Raw genomic sequence first — 9,905 nt, forward strand, 5'->3', positions numbered from 1 at the left:
TTTCAAACTCAACAGTGTTTTCCGCATACATGCTTATATCATGGTATAAGAAATAGCACTGCTGGGAGCCGTTTTGTTTCCTTTCTAACCACCTTCTACCTTCTGTATCTTGCCTACAACATCATAAATAGTATTTGCTTTTCTTGAGCACAGAGTAGCAACGTAGAGCACAAATACCTTTAATATTACCTAGTTCAGTCTTCGAAGTATAGATAAGCCGGAAGCCCCCATGCATGGAGAGTCGGTACTGACAGGCAGGAGGTGTTAGAACAGCTGGAAGCATAGGACGAAAACCTGAGGCTTAAAAGGAGTCAGAAGTTGAGCAAGGCTTAAGGTCAGTTACCAAATCTTGGACAGATTGCTTAAAGCAACAAAATTCCATGGGGTTGCAGTCAGACACCCTGGCCCAGGCGATGTATTCTAAGGATCATGAAACAGAAAGACACCATCTGACACCAGTGATAGAAACAGCATCTGCTTCCATTCTCATTAAAAATACCTTCTATCACAGAGATGATTGAGAGATATCTGCATTTAGAGAAGAGACTGGTAAAGAACTGGGGGAGAGGGAAACATAGGGCATACCACCAAATGGGTATAATACACTCTAGGGGTCTTGATCAGATGTGCTCTCTGCCAGTTACAGAATCCAAAGGCAGGGGAATCTGAAGCATCAGGTAACAGCAGAGAAATATCAAACACTGCAGGCAGAATCAGCAGTTGAAGAAAAGTCTTTATTGGGGGGGGGGGGGAGACAAGGAAACACATACATGCCCAGGCATACAGAGAAAGAGAGCCTCTGAGAATTAGAAGTGGGGGTGGGGACGCTTGGAAATTTGAAAAATCCTGTCTCTTCTCCAAGGCTTGGGTGTAGGGGTTGAAGTTTCTGAGCGTTTCCCTCCTTAAATTTAGGGTTGGCCTGTTTGAATTAAAATAGAATGGTTGATAGGTCCAGAACTGTACTGTAACTTATCCTGATTCTACTTTGACCCTAATGAGCCAGACCATCAGCAGGTAGACAAAAGTCAACAAGACCTTTGTCTTAAGCTCTTGTCTCAAGTCGGGAGAGCGGAGAATTTGGCCATCTTGGAAATCTGCCCCCTCTGTTACCTAGCCATGCCTCTCTCCCTATCTGTCTACCTCTTTAGTCAGTCAAACTCCTAGTCTCTCAGACATAGATGTCCAGTTTGAGAAGATGAAATTAGTTCTGGACGTGGACGGTAGGAATGGTCATGGTATTGTAGTGATAAAAACCCATTAAGGGAAAACTCCTGGTCAAGAAAATCAAATTTCTATTCCAGTTGAGCATGTCAACATCTGTCCAATGAACCACAACTATGAGGGACTTTATTCATCTTTCTCCCATACAAAGGCTATGCTCTAGCAATAGGCTATCTGAGGGTTTTTCCTCGAGTACCAACAACAAGGTAAAAGCCTTTTAATAATGTGAATTTAGGAAAGAAAATCATTCATTGTTTTGCCTATGAATCAAGGGGCAGGTAAACATACAACTGGCAAAGTTTGGGGGTTGAAATATTTTTAAGACTTACTTCATGCTTTTGTAATGGTTGAGCTTAGCAGCTCAGCTCGGGGGCTTAAACTTGGGTCTTCACAGTGGGTCAAGCACTTTACCAACCCAGTTATCTCCCCAGCCCCAGTGTAGTTTTGGTCAAAACAAAGGTCTCCTGTAATTTTTAGTTTAATAGCCCTGTACCAGGGGCTTCCCAGCATGGTATGAAGCTATTTGGCAGAGACTAGGATAACGCCTGGTGAGTTTCAAAAACCAAGCATCAAAAAAAGCAAATAGAGAGCTATTGATCTGACTGGTAGGTACAGGTTTTCCAAGGACTTGTGGGAGCCACTGCTGAGAGTTTATGCCTTCGTGGTCATGTATCATTTCAGTGCCATGGGTTTCCTGTGAGTGTGGAACTGCTAGTGTGTACATATTTACATTAGGGAAGCCAAGATGTCTTAGTTTCACTTCCTGTTGCTGTGATAAAATACTCTGACCAAAGCACGGTCAGAGAAAGAAAAGGCTCACAGTTCAAGAATATAGTCAAGCATGGCAGGGAAGTCTGAACAGTGGGGGGGGGGGGGCTTGAAAATGCCACTCCCCTTACATCCCAAGCAGAGAGCAGAAAGCAATGCATGCCTGCTGAGGCTCAGCATGCCTTCTCTATTTTATATATCCCCATCTCTGGCCTAGGGGATGGTCTCGCCCACAAGTAAGGTGAGTCTTCCCACAGCAATTAACTAACCAAGATAACCTCCCACAACCTGCCTGAGAGACCTGTTTCCTGGGTGATTCAAGGTGCAATTAACACCAACCATCACATAGATCTAAAATACAACTATGCCCCAAACTAGAAATTTGCATTTTCACAGATCTGCTCCTTCTATTCTATTCTATTCTTCTTATATGCTTTTTAAAATTTGTTTTGTTTTGTTTTCAAAACCAATCTTGGAAAGGCTAACAAAATTTGTCCATGAACTTCGTGGTCTCATTCTTGAAGCCAGGCCATTTTCTTTTCTACCCACCTGACTGTAATTGTTATCAGATATGATTAGTCACTTCCAATCTGCAAAGTAATAAACCTGAGGTCACTCTGGCTGAAAGCACTCCTCCTCCCGCCCCCCTCCCCCTGAGCATGCACCCATGCTATTCTGTAGCTAGCCTCTGATGCAAAGGGCAAAGTTTCTTATCTGATCGATGATGAAGTCAGATGGCAGAGGTTCAAATTCCAACCTTGCCTTTCTCTCGATATATTACTCCTGATCTTGACAGTCTCACATATAAATCACATAAGAATTTTAATCTCAGAGGGCAGGGCAGTGGTTATAATTGGATAAATGATACATGCTAATTTTGTGGTTAAGATAATTTGCTTATGAACTAAGCAAATTAGAGATTTTGTTAGTATTGGAAATCGTACCATTTTGAGCAGTCCATGCAATAAGTCACTATTCCATGTTTTAATCTAGAGTTGTTGGCCTCTAGCTTTTTGTTTTTGGAGGGGGTGTTGAGACAGGATTTCTCTCTGTAGTGCTGGCTGTCCTGGAACTCACTTTGTAGACCAGGCTGGCCTCGAACTCAGAAATCTGCCTGCCTCTGCCTCCCAAGTGCTAGGATTAAAGGCCACCACGCCCAGCAGCCTCTAGCTTTATGACCTACAACCCAGAAAAAAGAAAATGAATAGCAGACACTGCTATGCTGGAAGAAGTATTCCGCAGAGGCCCACACATGAACAAACCAGTATATTTTACCCACCCTATTGACTAAATAATTCTGTCAGTCAAAATAATACTCTTTGCTTCCAAGTATCAATTAAAATGAATCCAAAACCTAGACATGGTGTCAGAGGCTGTAATCTAAACACTTCGTTGGCGGAGGCAGGAGAACTGCCTATCTAAAGCTAGCCTGGGCTACATAGTGGGACGGTGTCAGACAAAGAAAGAAACAAACAAACATCATAGCTTTAAGGAAATTTTATACATTGATAAGGAGGGCCTCAAACCTGTCAAATCACTAAAATGTGAGATTCTTAGTCTCAAAGGCAAAGTAAAGCAGGTCTTTCAAAATATAGTGCTTTAAATGTCATTGCTGACCTATTTTTAAAAGTTCATGAAAGCCGGGCGGGTAGTGGCACACGCCTGTAATCCCAGTACTTGGGAGGCAGAGGCAGGCAGATTTCTGAGTTCGAGGCCAGCCTGGTCTACAGAGTGAGTTCCAGGACAGCTGGGGCTATATACAGAGAAACCCTGTCTTGGAAAAAAAAAAAACAAAAAAAAAAAAACAAAAATAAAAAAGTTCATGAATTCTTCCTAGGAAGGGACGGATTCTATTAACATATGTGCATTATACAATATATGTATGTGAACAAAGATACTTATAGTGAAAGGGGTGTATATGTGTATGTGTGTGTATATATGCTTGATCATGTTCATAAGGGTAGAGGGAAATAAAACTACTTCTATTTATTTATTCATTCATTCATAGACCAGGTCTCATGTAATCCACGATGGCCCTCAATTCAATCTGGAACCAAGAATAGCCTTGAACTCCTAACACTTCTACCTTTCTGCAGGGATTGCGGGTGTGCGACACCTTTCCAGGCAAAGGAAATACTTCTTTGTGTGGTCTCAAACCGTGGAGAATGGAAACATGGAAATAATTATTTAGTGATACTGTGCATCATCTCAACTGGGATTTTCAGACGTAATCTTCCTAGACTATATAAGGGCCATGACTTGGACAAAATAAAATAGAACACAGTGGCCCACACCTATAATCCCAGCACATAGGAAACAGACACAGGGTGGGGTGGGGGTGGGGGACAATGGGACTGAGGCAGGAGGACAATGACATAATAAGCACTTGTTTGTGTTTGTTTGTTTCTTTGTTTTTGCTGTTTTATAAGCTTACGGTAAGCTGGTTCAGTGGGTGTATTAGTCAGGGTTCTCTAGAGTCACAGAACTTATGGGTTGTCTCTATATAGTAAAAGAATTTGTTGATGACTTACAGTCTGCAGTCCAACTCCCAACAATGGTCAGCAGCAGCTGTGAATGGAAGTCCAAGGATCTAGCAGTAGCTCAGTCCCACAAGGCAAGCAGGCAAAGGAGAGAAAGAGTGTAAATCTTCCTTCTTCCAATGTCCTTATGTAGGTCTCCAGCAGAAGGTGTAGCCCAGATTAAAGGTGTGTGACACTACACCTTTAATCCCAGATGACCTTGAACCCAGAGATCTCCCTATCTTAATCTTCTGGAATTCATAGCCACTATGCCTCAATGCCAAGATCCAGGTCAGACACTTGTGTCTCCCAGCCTCCAGATTAGCATCACAGGTGAGCCTTCCAATTCTGGATTGTAGTTCATTCCCAATATAGTCAAGTTGACAACCAGGACTAGCCACTACAGTGGGTAAAGGTTCTTACTACCAAGCCTGATGACCTGAGTTTGATCTCTGAACCATACATGGTGAAGGAGAGAACCAACTCCCATAAGTTGCCCTCTGACTACATATGGTATACACACACACACACACACACACACATGAAAACTGAAAACAGCTTTAAAAAGCTGAAAGAGATTGTGGTGGTTTAAATGGCCCCCATAGGCTAATATATTTTAATGCTTAGTCCCTAGTCACTAATTGCTGGAACCATTTCAGGACCTATTAAAGGTATAATCTTGTTCGAGGAGTTGTTTCACTGGGGTTCAAAAGCCCATGCCAGGTCCAGTCTCTGGCTTTCTCAGCCTCCAACTCGTGGATTAGGATATAAGCACTTATCTACTGCTCCAGCACTATGCCTGCCTGCCTGCTGCCACACTCCTGGCCATGATGGTCATGGATCCACCCTCTGAAACGGTATATAAACCCCTAATTAAATGCTGTCTTGGTCAGGTTTACTATTGCTGCAATGAAACACCATGACCAAAGCAACTTGGGGAGGAAAGGGTCTATTTAACTCACAGTTCCAAAAAGCTGTTCATCATCAAAAAAAAAAAAAAAAAAAATGAGGGTAGGAACTCACCCAGGGAAGGACCCTGGAGTCTGGAGTTGATGTAGAGGCTACAGAGGGGGGCTGCTTACTGGCTTGCTTGGCCTGCTTTCTTATAGAACCCAGGAGCAGCCTAGGGGCGGCACCACCCACAATGAGCTGGCCCCTCCCATCGATCACTAATTAAGAAAATGCTCTACAGGCCGACCTGCAGCCTCATCTTAATGGAGACCTTTCCTCCTCTAAGATGACTATAGTTTGTGTCAAGTTGACATACATCTAGCCAGCACAAATGCTTTCTTTTGTAAATTGCCTTGGTCATGGTGTCTCTCCACAGCACTCCAATGGTAACTAAGACGGAAATAATCATAATCAAATCAGAGAGAAAATTATGGAAATTAATGTAATTAGAAGCCAGTCTCGGTGGCAAACAGATATGTTCTGATACCCCAGAGATTGAAGCAGGAGGATCCCAGGTCCTGTGCAGTTTGTCATCTTCAACTGTTCTTGGATCATCCCATGGAAGTAAGCTAGCAACAGTGCCTTCTGCTCACAATGAGTGAGTACCTTGCAGAGGATTCTGTGGTCCTGTGAACTATGGCATGACTACAGCCCTTGCCTGCAGCTGGAATGCAATGTAAGAAAAAAACCCTTAACAAGACCATGAAGCGGAGCCACTCCCGGATTCCTGATCCTTAGAACTGTGTACAACAATAAAGGCTTGTTACATTAAGTGGTTGATATTTCCAGTAATTTGTTTCACCATGACAGATAAATAAAACAATCCTCCAAAAGGGAAATAGAATATGATCCAAAGATAATATATATCGTGACCCAGGAATAATACAGTCAGAGGAGATGTTATTCAAAAATAAAAAGGAGATATTTTCTTAGGTGTAAAACGTTAGGCACAGCAAGATCCATTCACAAGACCACTGAACTTGTTAAAGTAACCAGCCAATTAAGATAAACGTCAATTTTTTTTTTTTTAAAGCATTCAAAAAGACTTGGTGATACGCATTGACTCTTTTCAGTTGGAAAGCTGGTACTAAGTTGCTATGTAAATTGTATTTATTTATCTATTTATTTTTGGCTATGTGAATTTTAATACAGAGAAGAAGACAAGCATTAAAGGTAGGACAATGCATTCGCAACACTAATGTAAATAACAAAGTTAACACATGCTGTAGGAGCGCTAAACTGTTTCCCAGAAGTATTTTCATTTATTCCAGCTAAGCTGCAAAGATCTCATTAGACATTAAACAGAAGTTTTATTACTCACGGTTGATGGGCATGTGACCTGGTACAACCAGTATGGAAACCAGTATAGAAAAATCTCCAAAAAATTTTACTAATACCAAAATGTGAGGAAAAAAGATATAACCCGGCTACCCTACTCTGGCCATATAGCCAAGGGACTCTAAGCCAGTATACCATGGCTAAATTTGAGATCCATGATAGAAGGATCCAGTCTACCTGCCCATCAGAGCGTAAATGGGCAAAGACTTGTGGTACATACACAATTGAATTTTACCCCATCATATATAAAAATGAAAGTGTGCGATTTGCAGGAAATGAATGTAACTAGAAAGCGTATTAAGTGAAATAAAGTAGACTGAGAAAGGCCAACACTGGAGCTGGGGAGATGGCTGCTGAGCTATTTTTTTAATAACAGTAGCTGGCATGTCTCACTTTCATTTTGTACTTTCCTGTATCGCACGCATGTTTCTCTTAAGGATCCCAGGGTTAGGGTAAGCTGCTGAAGGAAACGTACTAGAACTCGGTGCTTCCCCAGACCTGCGCATTTGCTCCTTGGGGGATCCAGCTTCTTACTCTTTCAAAGTCATTCCGGGGACAGTTAAGAAATATTTCCCGCCATCAACTTGATCTGGTCCACTTTAACCTATGCACTTGTTGTTTGCATAACAAGGATGGTTTTAAACCATTAGAGAGAACGCTGAAAGCACTCCCTTGCAATTTCTCTATAGTGAAGGTAACAGTAAGTTCTATAAAAGAGTTAAAAGAAAAAAAAAAAAAAAAAACATGCATTACGTCTGCAGGGCCAAAACAGAAGTGGAGGTCAGTGTAAACCTTTAACACAATGGCCACCTGTGTTATTTGTAAAGCTCAGCTTATAGCTTACGTAGTTTCCATGATTCCCTTCTGAGTTACACTCTTGTTAGGCGTGTTGTGGACAGATTTATGGAGCCATGGATTATGATGGGTCTGGAGAGAGCTACGGAAGATGGCACAGCACAGAATGATCTGTGCATTAGCAGGAGGCGCTTCCTGTTGTTCATGCCTTCCATGTGCCCCCTGACGCTGATATTTGGATTTGGCCCCATCAACTTCCTGCCCAACCTTTGCTATGATATTCACTTTGGAAAGAGAAGAATTGACCGGATATTTTTAGTAAATCAAACTTTTAAAAAATGCTGACATGAAAGAACTGATTAACGAAGGCCAAGCTAGGATGGTTGAAAAATCGCACAGATAATCACATCATTATCTTGTGATATTCTCCCTTTCCATGGGTGGGGGAGGGAGCAAAAGAGGATAAATAACTGGGTGTCCTCACTGGTGATTCACACCTTAGACTACTCACACTGGTCTTTAGATCATTAAAAACATAGAGACTTAATCCACGGCAAATGACATTATTTGTAGCAAGCCATTCTCACTGTGGCAAAAATCACAATACTGTTGTGGTGGCTTGAATGAGAATGTTTGAAGGGTTCCCATAGGATCATATATTTGAATGCCCGATTCCCAGTTGGGAAGAATTGAGAGGTGTGGCCTTGTTGAAGAAGGTGTGTCACTGACAGGTGGGCTTTGAGGTTTAAAAAGCCCATGACAAGCCCAAATCAATCTCGCTCCCTCTCCCTCTCCCCCTCTCCCCACCTTTCTCCCCTTCCCATTTCTCTCCAGTTTCTACCTTTCAGATCAGATGTAGGCTCTCAGCTACTGCTCCTACACCATGCCTTATGCCTTCCACAGTCATGACAGACATAGACTCACCCTTCGGAACTATAAGCAAGCATCCAACTAAATGCGTTCTTCCGTAAGTTATCATAGCCATGGTGTCTCCTCACACGAGCGACGAGATTACATAGTGAGCCCATTTTAAAAACCAAATCATTGTGCCAAAATTTATAATAAAACAATTTTAAGCCAGCACTTTCCTCAGTCAATCATTCCCTGCTTTCTCGCTACCTGAGGGAAAAGGATTTGATGACTCGTCTGACCTCTCACATGGGCATTCCTGCCCCACACTCAAGGCCGGGGCGTTTCCCTGCTCCCGACAGCAGTCTGTGCTCAGATCCTCACATTTGGTCACAGTGACCTTTCGTTTCCAGGACACTGATCTTGAGATCTATTCCCCACAGTCTGAATGTTAGCCCCCAGGGAAGGGCAAGCACATTTAAAGTCACAGGTCATTCTGTGCCAGCATACACGTTTCAAAGACAGAGGTACCCTGTCTTTTACTACCCTTTGTGTGCCTGTTTTTGATCTGTGCGCTGCACAGTGATGGCTGCTTTTGTGCAGCTCTGCAAGCAGAACTATGAGAACCCACTGAGTGCAGCTCCAATTTTCAGTGTCTATATCCGGAGCAGCTGGACAGACACTGCTATTATTAGCACTGTTGGCACCAGCCTCTTTACACTGTGAAGTAGCATTCATTCAGAAGGCTCAGTGGGTAAAGGAAGGCACTTGCCACCAAGCCTACTAGCCAGAACTCAGATGGTAGAGGAACTGACCCCTGCACATTGTCCTCTGACTTACACACGTGCACTGTCAGATACACACATGTGTACACACACACACACACACACACACACACACGAAATAAAAATGAGTTACTAAAATAAAATTCAAGGTAGAGCCCGGAGTCCAGGTGTTTCCAGGTGGCCACTCTCCGAGGGTGACACTCTTCTGACCCTCCAGTCACCATTTCCTGAGTGTTGACATTACAGCTATGAGTCAGTTACCAAGGCACTTTATACAGCGCTGGGAATTGAACCCAGGGAATGTGCAGGCCAGGAAGCCTTCTACCATACGAGTTACATCCCTGGTCCTATGCATTCCTTTGATTATGGTTTTTATTATTTTTGCAGTGCTGGGGAATCAGTAGCAAATATTCTACCACTGAAACACACTAGCCACCTTCGGATTATTACATTGTTTTCAAAGTCTTTAATCCCTATGTAGGCTGTTATAAAATGAATGAGCTGACCAAATACAGTTTTTCAAATTGCCAACAAATTTAAGCAAAATTGTACATCTCTGAATAGGTTAATAGCCCCCCTGCTTCAACTTTAGCAATGTTTGCAAAGTGAATAGCATAGACTGCTTATGTTATGGTATGGACATGATATGTTCCCCAAAAGGTTATTAGTGTTAAAGATG

Source organism: Mus caroli, unplaced genomic scaffold (assembly GCF_978045245.1).
Source record: "Mus caroli unplaced genomic scaffold, Mus_caroli_1 scaffold_17, whole genome shotgun sequence".
Taxonomy (NCBI): domain Eukaryota; kingdom Metazoa; phylum Chordata; class Mammalia; order Rodentia; family Muridae; genus Mus; species Mus caroli.